Source organism: Anoplolepis gracilipes, chromosome 9, assembly GCF_047496725.1.
Source record: "Anoplolepis gracilipes chromosome 9, ASM4749672v1, whole genome shotgun sequence".
Lineage (NCBI taxonomy): Eukaryota > Metazoa > Arthropoda > Insecta > Hymenoptera > Formicidae > Anoplolepis > Anoplolepis gracilipes.
This window is the reverse complement of record NC_132978.1, coordinates 4,209,594-4,234,832: the sequence shown is the minus strand read 5'-3', so window position 1 is coordinate 4,234,832 and position 25,239 is coordinate 4,209,594. Positions and strand designations below refer to the sequence as shown.

Here is a 25,239-nt window from a genome sequence, read left to right as displayed (position 1 = left end):
CAATTTCACTTTTATGTAACAAAGATTTTTTGCCTTGCATATTTTTATCATACGCTTTTCGTGCGTGACATGAATAGAGTGTACGCCGTGTACATACATGATAAAAAATGTGTAATCACTTTTCGCTTGTCTCCGTTCTTGTTATTACTGGAACATAAACATTATTACGATTGACTTACATTCTGCTATATACATATAATTCGATTTTGGTAGTTTATTGAGATACTTGTACGCTGCAGATACATACAAAGTTCTATAACCTGCAACTTAATTTTAATAATAGTTCCTTTATGAACAGAATCGTTTTCTTAATTAAATTAAACTAGTTAACAAATAGCAAAGAATATTCTTCGGAAAATTATTCCCTAATAATTATCAACCAATATATATTAATTATAGTTTGTATTGTACAATTAACTGTATATATACAACAATAAAAAAAATAATATTCTTTGGTATTCTCAGATAATATTCAGACATGAATTTGCGTAAAATTAAATGAGTTAAATGATCATCCCACTCTCTCTTTTAATATGAATTTTTTAGTTTATAGTAGATTTTCTAAAAATTATGATATCTCTAAAGCGGTCTTAATTTTAAACGGTTTAGGAGAAAATTGTGTGATAAAACCTGGAATCATTTTTTATATTCAATAAGGATTAAATGGAAAATTCGAGAATTGTCTGGTATTGTTGGCAAATAATTTTTCCTTCACGAGCTCTGCCGGAAGGTGCGGGATTAAAATGAAATTTTTAATCAAGCCGACAGCACGTTCATAGACGGGATATCCATCTCGCGGATCGATTCTGCAAAAAACTCGTTCGCCGTCTGCCTAGAACAATTTGGACGGGAGCGGCGACAATTTTCTCGGATCTTTGCCATAGCTTAATGACTTATAAATGATCCATTTAGCCGACCATTAAATTAATGGCTAATCGTTATTTTCATCTCTACACTGTTCCTCTTCCATCCTTTCTTTTTTTTCATCAAGATCTGAGCCTGCAAGTCGTATGATTTCTTATTACTTTACTTTTTTTTTACCGGAATAAAAGACCGTGAAGCAGAGATATATAGTTTGTGAGAAAATATAATCTAGTGATATATATGCAGCTCATAGTTTTTATACTTTGAGAGTTTCTTTTTCAATCGACTGTATTATCACATAATAAAGTACTAATGACATGCTCTTTGTGTAATTAAGAAATAAATATTCTGTCGTATAATTCCCATTTATGATATTCGCTCTAAACGATCTATACAGTTTTTTTTTATTGAATATGTATTTCCGCAATTCGTAATAATACTAGTTTTATGAAATTAATATGTGCCTTGATTCAAATTCTTTCTGTATTTCCGTATTTTAGTTTTATAAAATGTTTATGCTTAATTAACGAAATATAATGATCTGGCTCGTAATACGAATGAGTGCACACCATTTGCGCCCTCCTGGGTTGCATTAACGAGCAAAAGTTTGTAATTAACATTTCTACGCAGCAATCCGGAAACCGAAAAGTATTCCTACGATTTCTATCGCGCATTTGACTCATTCGCTTGTTTGCCCGGCATGCTTTTTATATGGAAGTTCGAAGTACGGCCTCCGGCGATCGAATAGATCGAGTCGTATCGGAGGTGAAACGATTAAACTTTTACTGCTAATTAATCAGAGCCTGATACGTAATTTGCTGCGAATGGAGGAGGGAACCCCGGCGCCGAACCGTAAATAACTTTCATGAGGGGAGGGAACATACGAAGGGATGCGAGACCTCTGTATATCGTCATGGCCGCTCCTTTTGCACCTTTTTATGGTCTCTGTGACTCTTTTTTATTCTTGTCGTTATTCGAGGATGGTGAAACTCTACGCACCACGAATTTGGATGCCTTTTTTCGTTCATCTTGCCCGAGAAAGAGAAAAAGAATTTCTTTCTTTGTGATCTCGATTATTCAACATTTTCGCGGGATGATGATGATGGTTCGGCGCCGAAGTTTGCGGTTGTGAAAATTTTGTCTTCAACTTCGAACAATTCATATGTGTCGTTTACTTTGAAAATATTGCTCGCGAAAAGGTCAACGTGTAGGAGTGGTTCGAATAAATTCATACATAAGACAGCACCACAGTTTTATTTCTGCACTTGTTCTCGGAACGCGAATCTATAAATGGCGAAAGATTTGTCATTGTGTTGGCACACTATATTCGTACACACACACACACATATATATATATTGGTTTGCAGTTTGTCGTCCAAATTTCCAGATTTTAAACACATATAAAGAGATCATTTAATTAAACTATTAATTATATATATTTTACAAAATTGATAATTATCTCTTTGTGAAGAGGGATCCCGAAATTATAACTTGTCTGATAAAATATATTAACTGATAAATAGTAGTTCTATTAATTTCACAAATATCTCTGGAAATATAAACAACACACTATTACACATATATATTGTATTCTGTTGATTGCTGCATTAATAATTCGATATGAGGCGTATCAGTTTCGAAATTCAGTGAAAAATACATACCAACGTACATGTGTCTATTGAATTGAACATTGTATAATTAAATTTAACGCTAGGTATTATGTGATGTCGGTTTTGTTTGTTTTAATGCTTATCGCGATCACTTGTTGCAAAATTCAAAGATTGCACACCAACATCAACTTTCCATTACTTTAGTAACAACATTTAACAAGATGTAATGATGAAAAAGAGAGAGGAATATTATATTTCAGGAAAATGTAAGAAAAATAATTTTTAAAAATACTTTATCATACTCGAGGCATTTTTATTATAACATAATAACGAGAGCGAAGTGCTCGGTTATTATTGAATTACAAAGAGAGTTACAATTTCGCACAATCCTGTAGAACCCGCGCGATTGAGATGGATAGGTAGAAATTTTTCTCTCGTACCTTCCTCGCAACGCAAGAACCTTATAATGTCCCAAGAAATGATTTATGATTTTCTTTTCCATGTTTGCTTAGATTTCCAATCTCTCCACCTACGGTTCGCATTCCATTTTCCCTCGCACGGATCGCGAATCTACAACTTGCATTTTATCTGCATTCTCTGCGACGCGGATTCGCTGATCTATAAATCCTTAAACGACGCAGTCGGATACACGCGCGGCGATACCTTCCGTTTTCTCTGAGATTCGTTGCAACCGATAAGTTTCTTGCGACAGCCGACTTGCGTTGAGCTTCGAGAGAAAGTTTATAGGAAAAATATTTCGGATATTTCCACCTCTCTTCCAGTTTATGAAAGTATTCTTCATTGTTATGAAACTTTGTACGATTCTCTTTAATTCTGTTTGTTCCTGTCTTGTCTTCCGGCTCTTTTACGCAACTTACGCAAAGCTATTTGTCTCTCTCCGCGTTACTATGACACACTTTTTAAAAGATATTTATTGCTTTCCATTATTTTATAGTTTTTTTTATATTTTTTTATAGTTTGACGGCTAATCTCTTATCAGATATTTAAATATTATTATATTTAAATTGTTAATCTTTAATTACACTGAGATTAGTGCATTGAACGCTATTAGCATTCACTATACACACACACACACACACACATACACACACACACACACACACACACACACACACACATACACACTGTTCGCGATGCAATGCATTTGTAATACTTGAACGAACGAGCAATCGATGCCGGGATGAAAATACGTTGAAACTGTTGCCTGTTGGCATTTTGTTGCAAAACTGTTTACGTTTGCTGCTTGTTTAGATAGGGGCGTCGTGCACGGGCTCGATCGACCGTTGAAAACGAAAAATACGATTTTACGCGCAAGCAGCAGCCAACCAGACACGTAACATTGCGCGTTTCTATCAGATACTTGTCGATACGTTAAAATGAGGAAGTATACTTTTTCTTCTATTATACATTATGTATTTATATGTACACACACACACACACATGTATATATGTATACATACATACATATATATATATATATATTTTTTTTTTTTTTTTGCTGTAACACTGCACGTCTATCGCCCATGAGTGCGGTAAAACAATTTTATGAATCGACAAGGATTCGCCCTATATCCCAGAAAGAGCATACGTCGGATAACAGCGATAAAGTGTAAATTATGAAGCTATCTCTAACGGCGATAAATGGCTGGATCGAATGGCATTTTTGCGTGAAAATGTCGCGATATAATCGCGTTAGCGGTGAACATACGATGCGTAGCCACGCCATCGTAAACCGTGACATTGCATTGCAAATAATAATAATCGCGATAAGAGACTTTCTTCTCATCAATAATCTGATATTGTATAAATGGATTATTTTAGATGACTCTGCTAATCTTGATCGTAATGAAGAGAATCTTACGTAATCTCTTATATATAGAATTACAAATGTAGAATCTTTATATATTTTTTATTTACGACGTGGAACTAGAGAGAAGGAACTAAAATAAATTCCAATCCATTCTAAACACATTATTGTTATAAATTTTTAGAGATTGGTCTACACACATACACTGTGCGAGTGTTATCTGTTCATTTATACCTCATCTGTAAACGCATACTGTAATGCTCTTCGTTATCCGCTTTGCGCCGTGTAACATCGCATGCGCCGAATATCGATTAAGAGATATCGGCATCGTCTTAAAAGATTGTATTTTCGAGAATTTTTTCGAGCAACATCGAAATTCACTTCTGACGTACGTTTATTTTGAGAACGGCGCCGTTCGTCGTGAGAGAACAGACATTCGATGAGAACAAACTTCCTGAAGTCCTTCCGAGTGTCTGCCTCCCCTGTTATTGGGGCATTATAAATCTACTCGGAATGTAGTCGCTTCTTGAAGAAGATTTCATCTTCCTGTTAGCTTTCAAAGTGGATCGTAAACTTCTTAATATCACGAATAACTCTATTTCTTTATCACTCGATGAATGCGCATGGATCTTTATAAGTATAGTTATCTAAATGTGTTTGTCTTTTCAGAATTTTACGAACAAGATGACGCGATAATTTCATTTATGATAAAGCTTACATTTACTAATAGCTATATATAGATTATTTATAAGAAATTCTGTTAATTTTTGTAGTTAAGATTTTTACTACAATTTTATATTTAATTTAGTTATACATATAAGTACACAAATATATATATCTTTTAATTACTTTATATAGGATATAATTATCTTTTAAGCGGATTATATGCTATTTGAACGATAATTTGGAGTGTATCATGATTGTCTTTTTTGGTGTTTGCTACAATATAGTTCTACATTATCGAATCATAAGCGGAAATGTGGTCGAAACACGTTTGCGCCATTGATAATCTCATTCGAGCTACTAAGCTATTGATTCGTTAATCTCTTCTTCGGAACACGTGACCTTTAACCTATAAAATATTTGAGAAAGGTTAATGGGAAGGATGTAAATTTAATATAATTTCAGTTTTATCTAAACGGCTTTGGCCCCTGTTATCTGCTACCAAATGGCCAGAACCCAAATACCCGAACGACACTCGATGGACTAAAATGCGGCCTCGAAGGTGCGCTCAGTTCTATCTCCGACAACGATTACATGTGGTTAAAGAAGATTCTTTTCAGACGTTGAGAGAATAAAATGGCCCACAAGTGTGTAGTAAGACCGTGTCTTGTATAATTTTCAGAAAATTGAGTGACATATTTTATATTTTTTTTTACTTTTAAACTTTTTGCTTAAATTAATTTAAATTATATGTACATATAGATACACATAATCTTAATTCATTTTAATTAATACAATAATTATTAGATTAAAGCTAATATTTTTATCATTATTATTCAAACGTAAATAATATCTTTCTTTAAATTAATAATTGTGTTATATTAATATATATATTTTTCAAGATAAATTATAAAACTATATGTATACATAAAATTATGTGCATTAAGTAAAAATACATAAAACGCACGTTAAAGATAACTTTGTATTATACTATGCAAGTATTTGGAAGCTAAAGTATTTGGATAAAAAAAAGATTTTATTCCTGAGGTCGGGTCCAATGGATTTATAACAGGTGCAGGCTGGGAAAGAAGGGGTAGATCCTTAAATACGTTCACGATCTACGAACCTCGCTATCTCTGCTGCCGATTACGTACTCGGGGGTTGAGATTCTTTTATCCTTAAGCTGGTAAAGAAGAATGCACTCTCTTCTTTCCCACGAAGACTGATTACGAAGACTCGGAGATTTCGCGGCCCATCTTGGTTTTAAGTACAAAACTTTTCGCACGACGTTAGCGCGGAATAAAAATAAAAGAAAAGCAGATCGAGTTTCAACAGGATGATGGAAATTATCGTCCTTTTCTTATTCATCCAATTTCTAGCGGAATCGTTTTACGGTGACTGCTTCTGGAGCGTCTAAGAAATTATTGTTCGAATATGAAACTCCGACGACTTAAATCGAGAAATCTATGCATGTATGTATGTAGGTAAAATGAAGTATATACATATACATACAGCACCGATTATGTATAATAGAAGTGAATATTTATAGTCGAGCAATGGAAATGACGTAAAAGCAAGCGGATTTTATTTGCAATTATAATTGCGATATTTCTTAAGGACCTTTCGATAATTTGTCATCTTATGATATATAATTTAAATTACGAAGTAACTTTGATATCAATACAATGTGTGCAATTATTAATTTTGAACTACAATAGTATGATGTTTTATATGTGACCGTGTTAATATTTAATGGAGATCAAATTGTAGTCTTGCGTACGTAATACATATTATATAGTATTTATTTTATTCAAGTTTAAATGAGCGGATGCGCTTAAAAATGATTAAAATATTTAAAATATTTAAAATATTAAAATATTAAAAACGTTAAATATCTTTTTATTTTTATTTTATTTTATTTTAAAACAAATAGTTTTTGAATATTTATCTAACAATAAGTGCTAAAAAACAATGTTAATAAACATATAAATCTTTGAAAAGCTATCATGTAAAATCATGTACTGTTCGAATTTTAAATAATTTTTAATAAATCACTGTTCTCCGATCATTATCTTTTTTAAATTTATTTAGAAAAAGTATAAATTATGATCTTTACTGTTTAAACACAAATTATAATTTCATTAAAAGAATAAAACAATCAAAATCGCTAAATTGATTTGATTAATTTAAACGTTGTTAAATCACAATTAAAATTTAAAAAGAGTTTATTCAGCAAAAAGCAGCGTCTATATAAAATATAGACAAATTATATGAGAGAGAAAGAAAATAATTTGAATATGTTAATCCTATATTGAAAGAAAGGAATATAAAAATAATTTTTTTACCATATTATTACATCGCAACTGCACCTGCTTCCTTAAATATAGTACAGAGTATAGTGATAGAGCCAAGTATTGTGAGTGAAATATAATAGCATAACTCAAAATTAAATTTCTTAATATGATGACGACATGAGAGAGAAGTTTTTTCCCACTGTGATAGAAAATAAAAGATGACGAAGCAGAAAAATGTGTTTGGTGTGACAAACACGGTCCTTCTTCTTACTTTGCTTCCTGGAAGGTGTTGCCGCTAACTCAGAAGGACCTTTTATTGAGTCTGAGATTACCTCAGGTGGTTTTTCCAGTTCACTCTATTCTCCTTCAAACACTTTATTTTCTACTAGACGGTCGATTTCAACCAAAACTATTAAAACGTCCGGACTTTATAAAAGAATTTAATTTTATAATTTAAATTTTAAACTTTTATTTTTCATTTTCGATGGAAATACTTAACATTTGATTATATATATGTTTTAATTTCTCACTAGCTTTTGCAAATGAAGAAAATTTTATCATAAACATAAGTGATGCCCCGCAAAACATTCAAAATGTGAATTAGAAAAATTTATTTTATAGAATTTTATGTTGATTTTACACACTTGTACAAATTAATCACGTAAATAAATAGACAAAACGTAATAGAAAAAAATTCAACAAATGGCAAATAGTGCAAGCATTTTACATGCATATATTTTTAAGTCTTTCTGTATTTAATTTTTAATTATTCTTGTAAGAAATTATTTTGTAGAACTGCATTTTACTATATTTTACTGTTACATTTAAAGATTGCATGTTTTAATTAACACTGCTCAATTACGTAATCCCTAATTAGAGTACAAGAGCGAGAGAACGAAGCTCAGAATTCAACGAAGATGTATATCTTCGTCTTCATTAACAGAGACAACTATTTTTCTTAAAATACAAAAGAGAGTTATATATTCTTGCACTACAAAAATCCTTCCTCGACTATGTATAATATATATAATAGGTACTACACATTTCTATTGAAAATTATATAAGAAATAAAATTTAAACGAGCAAGTCGAGTATAATCTACAAATGTGAAAGTGGAATTAGTAATATTTAAATATTCATATCGTACTTAAAATTGCCTTTTAATTCTTAATAAACGTATTTATGTTCACGAGATTATGCAAAGTGCTGCAGTCTGAATTATTGAAGAGCGCAAGTATCATAATGGATGATTTCCATACCTTGAATGTTTAAAAGAAGATTTTTACACTATCTTGTCATTTTACTGCAAAGCGGTTAAAACAAATAATTATGACAAAGCACTTGTGAGAAAAATTAAATTATTTCTTTTAATTAAGTTTATTGAAAGTTATTAATTTAATTAAATTAGGTTATATTTTTTATGTATAAAGTATATTTATATGATATAAAAATTGGATTTTACATAAAACATTCATATTATTATTTTTTACTCTCGATGATGATACGTATGCTTTGATTTTCTTTATCGATTGAGAGCAAAGCGAGTTCGTGAAAATCTTCTGATTAAAGTTGGTAGATTTAAGTCGGAGATAACACGACGCAGGGATAACATACGTAACGATGTGTCACTCCAATGTCAATTTTACATTACGAGCCACCAATACTAACAAGACATGAAAATATAACACGACAGCTCATCGTGCACTGTCGATATCATGCATTCGTTGAATTGAAAAGTTTGCCAATAGCAGGCACATTTGAAGTATAATTCTTGATACAGAAAAATACATCGCGCATGATTCTTATTGTGTTCAATTTTGTTGTAAATGTAAACATTATATAAAGAGGAAGAAAATAAAGAGAAAGATTTAAATGAAAATTTTTTGCATATATTCTGCAAATAGAGAGACTGCATTAAATATAAAATACATAAAATACTCTTTGGAATCTCTAAGAATTTTTATACAATATCATTTTTTTGTATTATTTCTTTGCATTTTCAATGTATAAATTTTTTCGAGATTGCTTTATCTTGTTCTACAATTCACCGCACACGGTAGAAAAATATGTATAATAAAATATTAAATAAATGTATATAATAAAACAGTAAATAATAAATTTAAAAAAGATTAAATTTTGTTGTAATATTAATTTTATCTATTTATGAATTGGCCCGTAAGTTTAATGTATACATATACATATAATATGCCTGATTTATGTTTTTATGAAATTTGATGTAAAAAAGACTATAACGTTATATGAAATATTTTATTTTTATTTTTTGCACAACCGTATGCATGTATTCACGTTACGCAATACATGTGCGTGCTTTGAAATATTCAGCGAATCTTTGTTTGGCTCGCGTCTCTCTTCGCTAGTATTCGGTAGTATTTGGTAGAAATTTTCGGTCGTTATCTGCATGCTGTAAACAATGCAGGATCAATCTGCAAGTTTGATGCAAAAATATCAACAATTCTTGAAAAAGTATCATAGAAACCAATTTTGATATTTTATCTTGAATAATCCTATAGAAGTATAAAGACAGAATTTTTTTTAGAATTTTGGAGCTGAATCAAAACGGAAACAAAAATTTTCAATTTTCAGCTTTACTGACATATTGGATATTGAACATTTAAAAGTTGTTATAAACAAAAATCTGTTATTCAAGTAATATTTAAAAAAATATATAAATGTCAAATAAATGAACAATCTCAATTCTCAATTGATTAAAAATTTTATATTTTAAAAAATATTATAAAATCTTCTTTAATATTTACATATTCATACACATCCGCTTGATAATCTCCAAAACGCAAAAACAGGAAATGTAGCAGCTTACATACCTACATTATTGTCGCGACGACGCAATAAACGGAGCGGAATTTTCGCGTACGGCGGGTTCTCGAGCTGTTTTTTCTCGTCGTCGAGAGACGTCTCTCCGATGACAACGAGAAAGTTCAAGGTTTTACGACATCGCGAGATGTGTCGTATGCCGCCAGGCCGGCACCATGACCACGACTATAGAAGAACCGCATTAGAGAGAAAAGAGGGATAAAAAATAAAAAAAAAAGAAAAAGAAAATGCCGGCGTGAAGCTGACGGTGGTCGAAAACGAGGGGAAATCGTTGCTACCCGCGGGAATTCGGTTGCCAATCGAACGTGAAGGGACTCTGTGCCTCGAAGGCGATTTGTAGAATAAAGCTTCTGATTGAACCCGTACCCGATCGTCGTTTCTGAGTATAACTAAAAAAAAAAAAAAAAGGAAAATGTTCATGCTGCCCCATAAAAATATAGTGACGTAAGACGGCATTTATGATTGGAAATAATAGCGAATTATTCTGATCCCCGATTGAAAGGATAATTAAAAGAACAGTCACGTATTATCTTCGATCTTTGACTGAAAGTGTAATTAAAGAAATAATGGCGTATTGCTTTCAATCTCTGATTAAAAAAAGCATTACGCAATATTAGTATCTGTAAATCCTTATTAAATCACGCTTTCCTTGAAATATATTAAATAATAGATATATATACATGATAATAATTAGATATATTTAATGATAGAATATTATTATAAAAATTTATAATATTATTTATATTTATGTTTATAAAATTAAAATAAAAATCTATTCTTTTCCTATATATCTGCTTTTAATTTTAAATAATGCGATTTTATTGTACATTTTTTTTAATTTGAATGTAAAATGATGCATCTCTTTAAATCTATCAAATATAAAATACCTTATAAATACTTGCGTTTCTTTTTGATTTTATATTTTTCGTGTAATTCTTTGTTACAAAGCAGATTGCATTAAAAGATACGTTCCATTAAAAAATTATTATAAATTTTATCAAATATATTTAATTAAAAAGGTTATCATATATGCGTTTAATTTTATATTTATCTGTGTTTTATTTATTTAAGGCAAATGTTGCACGGTTTAAATTTTGTTTTGCAAATTTAATTTTATAATAAAAAATTCTGCAAGTAAAATTATAACATCACATTTTATTGCTAAATCGAGTTTTATTATTGCAATTTGGAAGCGTAATTAATTTCTTTTTTTTCATAACCATAGTTTGAAGAGAAACAAAATATTTTTCGGATAGATCATAATTTGTTATTTGTTTATGCGTTGCTGATGCGATTTTATCGGAACATTACTCGTTTTATTGAACAAAGTTATTTATTTACACACGTAGAAATGTAACATTCATGACTTATTGAACAGACGTTACACTACCAATTAATAATTGCGATTAATGATTATTGTACGTAACTGTGTAGCGATGTCATGATGTTGAAATATGAGAAAGCGAAAGGACTCTTGTCGATATTTTAACGAATATGTAAATTAGAGTTTATTTGGTGCGTCGTTGTGATGGTATGTTTAGCGCGCATTTTATTATACACAATTTTATTTAACATAAATATGTGTGTTTGTCGATCGTGTGTGGCAAATATTTCCACGTAGACAAGTTTAATTCAGTTCTTCCCGCTCATGGTTGATGCTATCGAGTATCGTTATTAATATAGCGTATCAAAATCGGGCATTCGATATCCGGCTCGTCGATAAAGTTACAGATAACATTGTAACAAAAATCATCGGTTCAATTTTCGACAGTATACAAAATACTTTTCCGTGATCCCTTTATCCATATTGTTAACGTTCGCTGTGTATATCTAATATTATTGTATTAACTTAAACAATTATTTGTACGGATTCTGTTGGACGGGAATTATTAATATTTGTATAGCATTATTTATTAAAATGTAAAAGTATAATGTGTGGAATATAATTTTAATAAATCTTTTTTGACATTGAAAATAAAATATATATTGTAACTAATCGCACATTGTTTCCTGGTAATCATCACATAAAAAAAGTACTGTTCATTCACTTGTAATGATTAATCGATTATCTGCGAGCTCATCAACGAATGTGCGAATTCAAAGCACGAAGTAATAAATTAGCGTTAGGTTCTTAGTCCCACTTGGAAAGCTACCAATCGACCGGAACTAATTAATTATAGCGGTGGAGATGCGAGACGCAATAAATCGATTGTCGCAGTTCCGCACTTTCATTATTGCCTCGATACTTTACTTTGTACCTAAAAAACTACCGTTACATCAATTTCGGGTGCTTAACTAGCGACGGCGTTTGTAATTAAAAAGTATCGGAATGCAACTATACTATGAGTTATTGATATGAACTCGAGGAAAAAAATTGCAAACCGCGAGACAAATAGGAGCAACAGCGAACATTGGCATGGAAATATTAGCTCATGAGGGAAAATTAGTCCTTAATAGCATCGTTTTCCATTAAAACTCCCCATTAGATGTCCTACCTATTATTTCCCTTGAGGAATATCTTTTATACAAAGCAAATATTTCTCTATAATTAATACATATATTTAAATATAAAATATAAAGGAATTTAATTATTTTTTCCTTTTTAACATTTATAAACAAAAATATGTAGCATAGAATAATAAACTATAATAACTAGTATCTTTTCCGCATTTCTTTAAGCATATTTATATTTTCTTAAATATACTTTTAAATTATATTTTTATGCGCGAAGGAGATAATTTATAAACCTTATTATCTGTAGTTATAAAATTTGAGTGTAAATAAGCTTTTAATTCGCCGTTAGAAATGATATAATCCGGTTTATACAGATGAATGATATCGCGACGTGTAACAAAGCTGCACCTCGTGCACAGCGCTGAGATAACGCGAATTTGCTGCTCACCGCTATTAGAATTTCTCTCTATTTAACCGATTCTGCAAGTGTAGAAGGAAATGAGCAAGAAACATGAAATAACAGACTCAGATGTGGAAAAATACAATAGGAAACCGAATTAATTACTTGTAGAAATAAAATAGGAACCATTTATTTGCACATTTTATTAACTAAAAGTAATCCAAGATTCTTTTATTAAAAGTTTTATGTATATCTTGCAATAAAAGTACAGCAGGTTTATATATAATATAATACAAATAATAAAAATGACTGTTTTTTATCATTTTACGACTGTTTATTACAGTCCTATTTATGTCGCAACTAGACTTATAAAAATTTAAAAAGATTTCTTATGTGATCCCGAAATACGCATCTATTTTAATATAAAAGAGTTCGAAACGAACATCGGAGATTTATTGAAGGATTCTATAATGACAGCCGCACAAGAAGGAAGCAAGAAAATCTTCGATGCAGCACGTCGGCGGAAATTTAAATGCGAGTATCCGATAAAATGTTAGGATAGAGATAGAGAACGAGAGAGGGACAGAGAAGGAAAGAGAAGAAAAGGGAGATCGAATTTGGTTGCCGAGTCGAAATTAAAACGTTTCTTCGTAAATGTAAAGTGTAATTTAACTTTCTGAACGGTGGATCTCAAAGTGATAGTCGCGCGTCGAGCGTCTAATTATGGATTATACGGAAGACAGAAGACAATGGGGGAACAGGTGTTCGTCGTGAATAATCTCGAAAGCGAACCGTTTCTTCGATTGTCTTACCTCTCAAACCGGAAAAATCTTCGAGCGGAATAATATTCCGATAATCCGGCCAATCAACTTGAAGGGAAGCACCGTGCAAGATGTAACATAATAACCTTCAGTATCTCGGATACTCTCAAGCTCTTATTTCACGTTTTATAAAAGTGCACGCAATTTTTATTAAATCATAGAATCGAGCTAATAAAAGGAAATGTAATAACTAGAGTTTTCAATGAAAACGAAAGCGAACATATACATTATTATATTCGCATGTCTACTGTTACAAGTTATTTATTTCAAAGCAAAATGAGATCATTATATTATCATTGTATAAAAGTATAACTACTATACTTTTGTAACATGAAAGTAAGCAGAGATGCAGCGACGTGAATATTTAAAACGGGATAAGAAAATTAATTAGATTAATTAATTAAATAGTTTATAGATTGTAAGAAGAATTTTTGAATATTTTCCCGTTGATTCATTTCTTCAGCAAGGATAAAAAATTGTATAAATATGATGATTATATATGATTTTTGACAAGCGAAAATGCAGAAATACGTTTCATTGGGCTAAAAGAACTTTGGATTATCATCCTCTTGCAATGAGGAAGATCCAGCAGCGAATCTCTCCACGGAAGTTGTTGGTAGTTGGTCAACTTGTTAAACGAAGTGAAGAAATGACTGCCATCGCGTAGAACGCATTCAAGCGACTTGGGTAAATAAAACATGGCGCAGGGTTCGACAGGCTGATCTCATCGCCGAAATGACTACTTCTTCCACACCCCGCCCGACAATATCAGCCTGCTAACCCTGCCCGTTCTGATGAAAGTCTCGCTTTAGATTCACAGGTGCACGTATTTTTATCCTTATTATCTTGTTGATATTTATGATACTGTAGAGTACGAGTCAAGTATAAATAATCGAAACAGGCGAATATCTTTGAAATGCATTCGGTAAAGTTGATATTTATAGAAACACTATTTGGCGTCGCGCGTATTTTAATGGAGTTAACGAAGAAAAATAAGCTCGCGCTTTCCGTAACACTTTGTCATGACCTTCCGGCAAATTTATGCCCGTTGCTGTCCAATCTCTGACAAGTCTGATCCTCTTGGAATTCCAATTGTCGTCTCTTCGGATAAGTCGCAATAGACGATACTTTGATATATAATTTGCTTACTCGTTCGTTTTAGATTCGCATGCGAAATCATTTAGCCGCGTGCGCTCGATCTATTGGTATTCGCGTTCTGTCTCTCGTAAAGCATCGTTGTGTCTCTTGGACACAAACGATCCACTCGGAAAATGGGGCGAAACTTGGTCATCTGGAGTACTTCCTCTTCGGTCGAGCACTATAGTTTGATGCATGCGACAGTCTGTTATAATTGCTGGAATTTCAGGCGCACAATGCGGAATTGTGACCTATGCTTTACACGGGTAACCGACCTCTTTAGCAATTTAATTCACCAAAGTTCTGCACATATACACCGATTTGACTTGCATAAATAGCATTGTCTGATTCTCATCTTGTGTTAACAAACGTACATCATTAACCAACATATATTGTTAAGAAAAATAAAAATGATAGAATTAGATTGAAGGAAGTCGTAAAGCAAGAGAAAAATGTGGACTGCTTATTTTTATTAAAATATGTATTAATTCACAACTTTTTATTTTTTATTTACTATAAAGAGAAAAGATTTTAAAAAATTGGTCTATTATAAATATTCTCTGTAATTAATTTAAATGTAAGATAAATTAATTTATCTAATATTTATTATAACATATATATTTAAAACTTAACAAATGTAAGTTACGTTGGCGAATAAGCAATGTTGCAGGTCCAACGGTTTCACGTCGTGCTACAAATGTTACAGACGCGACTTTATTCTTCTTTGTAACTCGGGTCAGGCAGGCAGCCAGAAACTTACAGCGAAGAAAAATAGATAGTTTTGAGAAGTCGGTGGCATTTTTCTGTTTCTTTTTTTACGATGCAGTCATTGCCCTAAGTGTGAGTGTAACATTCTCTGTTATTATTTATTGAAGAAACTATCGTACGTAAGAAATATTAGTATATAAACTATATAGATTTTTTCTGTTTACAAAAGTTACGAAAATATACCATATAATAACTTCCTGTAAATCGTAAATGATAAATTTTATATTTAGTTTTAAAATTGTCTAGTCTATGTTTTACAAGAAAAGATTGAGAAAAAAAAGAAGAAAATCTTACTTTTAAGAAAGTATTATGTAAAATTTACTGACTTATTTAATTCGAGAAAGATCCAACGATCTTTTATTCGCATTTTAGATATGTCAATGAAGATTTATACAATTGTACAAATCCGTTTCGCAGGGATTTGCAAATCTGACAAGAGGATTCTCCAAGGAGGAGGATTACGCCCGCATCTTGTTATCAAGTTAGGCCGGATGTTCTTCCCTTTTTTCGCTGATATTTTATCTTGCCACCCTTTTCATCATTTCTCAACTTTTAATGACTTCCCGTGGCAATTCGATCAAAGTATTTATACATATATAGACACGGAATTATGAAATATACTTTTCACGTATATATTGTGCGCATGTCCGTGACACGCAGTATTTCACGAATGTTCTCCACATAAAAGTCAGTTTTATCGGATTTGTTGCGAGGCAGAAGTCGCGGAAAAATTTTTGACGCATTTCGTCATATAAGATTTATAAGTCCCCAACGGATGTGACTGAACGACATATATTCAGCAAAAAGGCGACGGCAGAGAAAAAGTATTTGCACAATAAATAATGGCGTACTAAACAAAATCAATTTTTTGTCTATTAAAATAAAAATAGTCTTGCTTAATTAATTATAATATTAATATTAGCATTTAATTTTTTAAATATAAAGTAACGATGAAAAATGTAGAGTTTAATATTTAAATTTTTTAAATACGATTACGTTTGCCGTTTTTTCAGTTAAAAAATTTGTCATTTTCGTAATTCTTTTTAAACGAAAAAAATTTGCACTTTGCTGGACATACTTTGTCAGGCACATTGCCCGAATATCGGTTATCACGATAAGTAAAGGAAACTTAAATCACGACAAACGATTTGAAAGCGAGCAATGAAAGTCTGGCGCCGTCGTAGATTTTGGCCTAGACACTGTGACCCTTAATGCTACGAAGTAGAAGTCGAAGTATCTGCATTGGCGCAAGATACAATGTAATGCAGTACGCTGCACATGCCGCATATTAGGAGACACTTCTGAATATCGTCGTACAAAATACGTGAAACAAATGGAAGTCGTTATCGGTAAAAAGTCCTACTTTTTATGCGAAGAAGAATTCGAGATATCCCGATAAAAGCGTTTTACTGAAATATATGACATAAATTACATGTTCATATAAAATATATTTCTTCTTTCAGTCTGTGTTCTATTTCACTCTTATTATTTTTCACTATTATTTGTAAAAAAAACAACATCAAAAACGTTTGTATGCTGGCGAAGCTTTTGAATTCTATTTATAGATGTGCGCTTTATTATTTTAAAAGTAAGTTTTTTGTTTTTTGACTTGTTACAGCAGAAATTTCGATCCTTGGCACCGATCTTGTATAATTAACGTCTGTACATTTTAAATTTTATGCATTCATTTAGCATAATTGTGCATTTATATAAAACATTTTTTTCCGCTTATCTATATTTAATAAAATCAAAGTAAATTAAACTAATTTTTTGTAATAAAATAATGAATCGTAAATGAGTAATATCTATACGTAAAATAAATAATACCTATATCTTTAATTTGTAAGATTAATATTTATATTTTTTAATATATTAACAATGATATTTAATTAAATGTTTAATATGAGAATAATTTTAATCCATTGTCCATTAGCATTATGTTTAATATTTTATCTATTGCCGATTTTATAATGTACACTAATTATTAATTAAAAATTAATTACAATTTTAATTAAATATGCATCTGACAAACTATCTCGTTTATTCTATCTGTAATCCTTTTGTCGTACAAGTTGTCTTTATCATGATTAACAAAGCGTTATATGACAATACGCGTTTTGTTGAGTCATCCTTTGGCGTTCTCATTGAGTACAGCTACGAGCACCTTGAAAACGAGAAAAAAATTGTTTTTCTTGCATTACAGAATAGAACGGATTTTTCAATAGGATGAGCTAGCTTTGCACAAGATCAGCAACTCTTAACTCAGAACAAGCAAAATATTGTATTATACTTTCGTCGCGTTTGAGATCAGAAAAAAAAACTAAAATACACAACTCACAAATTAAACGTATTAAAGAAATTGTTCGAGATTGCAACTGTTAATAAAATAACATAGTTAATATTTGAAAGTAGTTATTAATCAAGTATAATGTATAAAAATGTATTTTAGATGAATATAAAAATATATAATTATTATATATTTAAATAATCCGTCAAAAAGAGAAAGGTTCTCTCTCTCTCTCTCTCTCGTCTTACGTATAAAATGCTCGAAAATTTTGCTATTACGAAACGCATCAGTGAAAATCGTTGTGAATTATCTACCGGCGATGTTTACGCGCAACTGATTATCGGCGAGCTCGCTCGTTATAAACCGACGCGACGATGCATTGCAATGCGATGCAATCAAGCGCATTGTAGGATATGGATCAAGGCCCGGTATGTCGATACTTATCCAGTAGACATTCCGATATTGCAATTCAGCGTTTTGCATCGACTTCGTATATCCGATTCTTTCGCCTTTTCCGCGTTTACCTCCACACGCACATTCGCCCGTGCATATGCACTTGTGTCAGCGTATGTATGTACTTTTGCGTCCGTGTATTACCGAGAGAAAGCAAGATATCATACGAAGATATCTTGCTACGAGGTTTGATAAACTGCCGACGACGCTGGCAAATAAATGCACGTTATACAAGAAGACGCAATTATTTGCATAAAAATTGTCGAGTGTTCGATTATTGATATTCTGGGTCGAAATCTGAATTATGCATCGCGCCGCTCCCTATTTAGTTATACATGCATCTAGAAAAAATGTGTTTCTTCTGCAGTTTATAAATGTTACTTTAAACGCATTGATTGCGCTTATGTTAGTTTTTATTTTTTATGTGCTACATGTCTTATAATTATCATCTCATCTTCTTTCAGCGAGATATCAATTGTCATCACCAATGTCTATTTGAAGGATAAATCGATCAAATATCTTTGCATTCCTCTTAATCTCATATTCCCTTTGAAATAATCGATGTTTGATCGCAATCTATATATATGTGTGTACATACATGTATAGTTCAATGTAGATATATGCCATCGAATTTCTTATTATAGTTGCTCGATAGTTTACATTGTGTGTTCGATCTGTCAGTCATCTAACTTAAATAGCGGCGCTTGCGTTGTAATATATGGAAAGTTACTTTTAATTTTTAAATTTTTTATAATATAATAATTTTATAGTCTAGAAGAAATACTCTATTTACAAGATCAATCGAAAAACACAATATAATTAGAAAGAAATTTTTTAAAAATAAATCTTAATACATTATTAATTTTTTAAACTTCAAACTTAAAGTCAATTTTCTCTTGAACATAAAATCTCGTACAAAAAATTGTATTCTACACATTTTTGATATATTTTCACAAAAACCGTCTTTTTTTTTATTATACTACTATGTTCTTTTACTTACTTTTATATAATACATTTTTTGAGGTGTTTAAAGTACTGCTTCTTGTTTTGGTTTAAAATTAAATTGTTTAAAATATTAGTACTGAGATATATAAAAATAAAACATATAGAAAAGAAATTTTGTGTTGAGTACGCGTACAATTAAAATAGATTATTTTTAGGGAACAGGAAAAAAATATATCATTAAAAATTTTTTCACAAATTATTAAAATATACCATTAAAAATTTGTTTTACAAATTGTTTCTCTGGGTGCGTGCGTGTGTGTGTGTAGGTAAAATGTTGTGATCACGGAAAAAATGTACACAAAATGACAACGTGATAGCAAGTGTGTTTTCATAAACATCTTCTGTTAATAGTTATTTTCGTGAACCAAAAATTTTTTTCTGTACTCACAAATTTGCTATCAATTTTCTACAGTTACAAACTGAATATATATCTTGTACAATTAATTTTTGATCTGGCATAACACCGAAAAAATTTAGGGAAATATCTGTTTCATCTCTGAAAATGTCCATTATCAAAATTTTGTAGAAATGTAATTAAACAGTGACATTTTTTATATGTCGCAATATCCAAATTTCAAAAATCTAATTACACAAAATGTTTTATCAACATGTTAAAAAAACGTTTTTACAATTTAATAGAACGTTTTTCTGTAATGAATATAACGAAAAAACGGTATAATAAAAGATGTGAAAGCTCCCGGATAATACATATAATACATATAATAAATATTTTTACATATAAATTTAAAGTTTTTCTTATATATGTATAATGAAAATAATAATCAATTATTTAAATTTTTTAATATTTATACGTTTCTTTAAATTTTAATGTATTTTCTTACTCTCTTTCTCTCTCTCTCTCTCTCTCTCTCTCTCTCTCTCTCTCTCTCTTTTTAAAGTCTAAAATTTTCAAGTTTGTAAATTTTTGAAATAAAGTTTTTAAACAAAATTTAAATTTTATTTTTATTTACAAAAATTTCTTGATTAGTTTTTAGCCATAATAATAATTATAAAAGCTCTATGAAAAACATATCACGACATAGTGGCATAGAAAGTGAATGATCACACGTATATCGTTGGAAAAGACAACAGATTTGCGGCAAACGACCGCACAAAACTCTCGGCTCTTCCTCACTGACTTCGTTCATCGTTCTCTGTGTCATGTCAGCCCTTATTGTAGCTCATCTCGCGGTCTTGATAAATATGTGAATAAAACGCGTATGAAGCACCCTCGGTTACATCATGTTTTACGTAAGCTCTGTAATGGCCGGTAAGGCATTCCCGCGGACGTCTTACGATCGTGCCTCAAATACGACCTCTACTTCTGCTCGTTGTGAGAAATTGCAGTCACGGTCGTCAAGGCGAACACTATCCTCGGTGCATGCGCACCGAGATATTTGGGATGCATGTATGTGTATGAACACGCCACCGTTCTTGCCACGTGATGGGTTATCTCGTTTCTCCAGTTTGCGCGCGAAAATCTTATTGTTGGAAGCCATTTTATTCGAGGTAAATTCATCAAATCAATGCTCGAAGCCAAGCTCGAAGCATTGCTACATTGGAGAAAACAAGTAAAAAATCTTGGAAACAAAGAGATACAAAAAAAAAAAAAAGGAATATTCTTATTTTGATAATATCTTTATTTTCAAAATGTAAATCTTGAAATGAGATTATATTGCGTTAAACAAGGGAAATTTCCTTAAATAAAGACATTTTATATAGTTCAACAAAGAAAAATATATTCTTGTTATTTAAGAATAATTTTCTTGAATGGAGAGGAAAAAAATTTTGGGTAGAAAATAAAACTCGTTTAAATCAAAGATTATAATTTTCTTAGACTCAAAATAATTATTTTATTTTTGAAATGACAATTATAGTATTGAAATAAGATTATAATTGTTGAAGATTTTTAAATTCTTTTAAATAAGATTATAAATTATTGCATATATATATATATATATATATGAAACAATGAACGCGTTCATATAAGTATATTTTGTGATAGTTCTTCGAAATAACAATTATGATTTCTTTCATTTATTTCTATGCCTCTAGCGGATAAATATTTTTCGAAGCTGTCCAAACATCACGTACAGAATATGCGTATATGCGATCTGCATATAATGTTTCTATATTTTGTATTCCAGAAATCTCAGGAAGCTAAAACTCCGTTCGATGAGAAGCGATGAGAAACGAGAACGAATCAAAGCTGCTACTCTGAGAAATCTGTTTTGAAATTGGTTACCTTGCTACATCCGGAAGCAATTTTCGCAAGAACATTTCTGCGAACGCAACATCGAAGAGGTATGTATTTTCTGTAAAGTATCTGATACGAGCTCTCCGTCGCATATATTTGTTACAGTATGCATTTCTATTGACTATTAATACATCAAAGTAACACATAAATGCATAAAGTGTGTGGATATATAACGCCTTCGTTATTATATTTATAATATCCAAAGCGACTTTTTTTCAAAATATATTTTTATCACTTTATGCAAAGCACATTCGATTAATATATCGCGTCAACCTGTTACTTCCATAAAACGCGGGATCTCTTTGTCACTTTCTATTTTACTTTTTACTACTTGGTTGAAACCATCGCGTTAATTACTTATTTCTTTTAGTCGCGCTGATAGGTCAGTCGTGGCGGCAAAGGTCACGCACAAACGGGAAGAGAATTAAATGCGAACGAAATTATTGGTCGCACGTTTTTCATACATGCTGAGGCACGCGAGTCGCAGCAGCAATACTGCACTCTAGGGAAATTGCGACTCAATGGTCGCTTGTTCGCCGAGAAAATAGGGTACAGTTAGAAAACTCGTTACACACAACGAGCGGAAACGGAACCTGCGAAATGTCGAATGTAAACGGTGAATGACAATTTAATCGAATCCTCATTTAACTCGTATTGTTTTTCACAACAACGATGAAATTGCAGATAGCATATAGGTAAAAAATAACAAGATCATCTATAAATGTTTAGCTAGGAATCACATAAAGAAAGGATAGAGATTAAAGGGGATGAATAAAATATTAATGCGCGGTAATGCGTTTCATTCGATTCAGTTTTATATACGCGTGTGCCGAGCGCAAAGGCGTGATTGTGCGAACGCTTTTCAGTTACGGAAATGCGTACGCAAGCGCATTTCACAACAAGCGAGTGGTGTTATAGCGCGATCTTATCTGTATAACGCTTGTTAGCTCGAAATGTATTTCGTCGTATAGAATATATGCATTAACGTTCATAAATTACGCTTTCCAATTATTCCATTTCATGCTTAATGAATAATATCTTCTGATCTATGTTTGCGACTAATTATCTCCCTCCTGCTCACACATTATCTTTAATCTCCAGTTGCATTTTCTGAAAAGAACTTTTATTTCTTTTTTAATATATAACGAGATACACACACACACATACGCATCCCTAAACACTTATACAAGATCGTCCAAACGAAATTTAAATGTGAATTGAAAAGTTGCAAACTCACTTGATAGAATAAAGAACTGCCTGACGGAAACGCTCTCGTTAAAAAAAAATTGCTCGATCAAAACTTTCCTGATTCTGACGATCCTTCAGGCGTTCCTCGCCTGATTTTCTGACCGACTGTTCTTTTCGTAAATGCGAAATCGAGCGTGGCAATGCACGAGTCAACGAGCCCTAGCCGGAAGTAGTTACGTCCGTTCAGAAGCGAAGATTCACTGCCTCCTCGTCGATTCTTCGAGTTCGATTATCGACGAGCGCATGTCCAAGGAACAGAGAAATCGGAGGTAAAAAGCATCTGGGAACGCGTGAAACGAGCGATCGAGAATTCCGGTTCTTTATGGAAACTACTTAGACAAACGATAGGATCTAGTAGAGTCGCTTCAAGTAATTTTCACCGGGCTTTAATGGAAGAACTCGGTGCTAGTAGCTGATAAGGATGCCTTATCGATCTGTTCGCCGAAGCCCGATGACTTCATCGGCACGCTGTCGTCGATCCCTTTTAAGCTTATGCGTCAAAGTTATGTCACTTCTTTTCACGCGGGTCTCCTTTATATCTCTTGTATGTGTCATAATTAGTACCACGTTATTATACTTATACATATAATATCAATATTGTAATAGCGCGCTCGTGTAATGTATTCCGCTTGAAGGAAATTCAGGAACGTCGTGAGCTCTTTCCAGAAAAAAATAATAACTTGTACGTACTCTATTATCTCTTCACATTTCAACGTTGACATGACACGTAATTTCTGTAAATTCTCGGCGATACAGACTACAGTTCAAGTTTTTATATTTTCAGCATAATAAAGAAAAATATGTTATTATTGTATTATGAAATATACGTGAAAAATAATTAAATCAATATTTTCAATTATTTAATATCTGTGAAAAAGTTGCAATACAAAATCAATTTAATTATAAAAAAATTCTGTTAAAATTATCATTGAGTTATAAACGTGACGCGACATATTTCCCATAATAATTAAACTTTTATTGGCGAACGTTGGTGAACAAGCATATACTTGATTAAAAATTTTACCGCACATTATGATTCTTTTCGCGCGGGCAAGTTATAAATCTTTAATGCTGTCAACGCACGATGGCGATTTACTTTCTGAAGAGGTTTACTTTTTAGAAGTTTGTTAAGCTCGTCTATACTCGCGCCTGCACAAGCGGAAGTTTTTTTTTCCACCGCTGACTTACAGCTTGATACTTCGCCTGTGTGCACATTTTTCGGGGATTTAAAAATTTTTTGGCGTGCTGAGCGAGAGATTGAAGACTTTTATGATACTTTGAAAGTGCGACGTATCGACGAGTGACTGTGTCGATAATTTTCATACACGTAACGTCGATTTATCACCCGCAGAACAGTTTCTGAAACTTAATAAATGGACTCTACTCAGATTTCTCTTAAAAAATTATGGATTTCGATTTTCTTCGAAAATTTAAAAAGAATCAGATTATAAAAGTATCACGTTTTAAAAATGCGATTTCAAAAGAAATTTACGCATGTTCGTTTTGCTTGTTTTAATATTTAAAAAAAATTCTTTTCTAATTTTCATTTTAATTAAAAAGAATATTTAAAACGTTTGCCTGTATGAAAATTTTTAATACTCTATTAGCATCAACCGTTTTTGTTGAAACTCTAGGTTAATCAAAATGAGTCAAAACATCAGAAGAATATATTAAATCTTTTTTATAAAAATAGAATCAGATTTTTAAGATAATAAAAATAAATACAAATAACATTTTTTTTATTTTACATAATAGCCGTGCTTTCCCAAGCTTTATAGAAATTTAAATGTAAAAAAGTCGATGCTGGATAGCGATAAGCAAAAAAATATACTTTTATTTTTTATTCTATTGAGAGAATTCAATAGCTGGTATAAAAATGTAAAAGGATTTCTTATTTAATTTACATAAAAATATACCTTTTTTAAAATTTAATCTACCAAAAAAAAGATACGAATTTTCGTATCGTTTCTGTTTCGATTTTAGATTGAAAATCCATAGATGGAATAAAAATGGAATTCCGAATTGATATTGTAATACAATATATCTATATTTGGAAACAAATTTGAACATTCTAATCGGAATCTCTGCTGTATCTCGGAAAAGCTGGGAAATTTCTACGCGAATAGCGAAACACGTGCTTCAGTTGCGTAACTCACGGCGATTCATGAACTCGCATTTGGAAAATGTGTACGCTTTAAACATTCTTTGGTTAACAATAGAAGAAAAAGTGCTCGTAAAATTGCAGCCTCACGTTTCTCTCGCACGTAAATTTAGTAAAACTCTTATTTTAAAAAGTA

General features: G+C 31.5%; 1 protein-coding gene and 1 long non-coding RNA gene across 3 annotated transcripts in view; one reads left to right on the top strand and one right to left on the bottom strand.

Annotated features, from left to right (window-relative positions):
* The window catches only part of LOC140669169 (uncharacterized), a 177,117-nt gene that overhangs the window by 90,517 nt on the left and 61,361 nt on the right, over window positions 1-25,239 (top strand). Inside the window, exon 2 of the long non-coding RNA XR_012047311.1 lies at window positions 21,585-21,741. This is a non-coding gene — a long non-coding RNA (uncharacterized lncRNA). The remainder of the gene's footprint in view (window positions 1-21,584; window positions 21,742-25,239) is intronic.
* Window positions 1-25,239, bottom strand: part of LOC140669168 (glutamate receptor ionotropic, kainate 2) — a 146,415-nt gene that overhangs the window by 106,938 nt on the left and 14,238 nt on the right. The gene's annotated exons all lie outside the window — the stretch shown is intronic.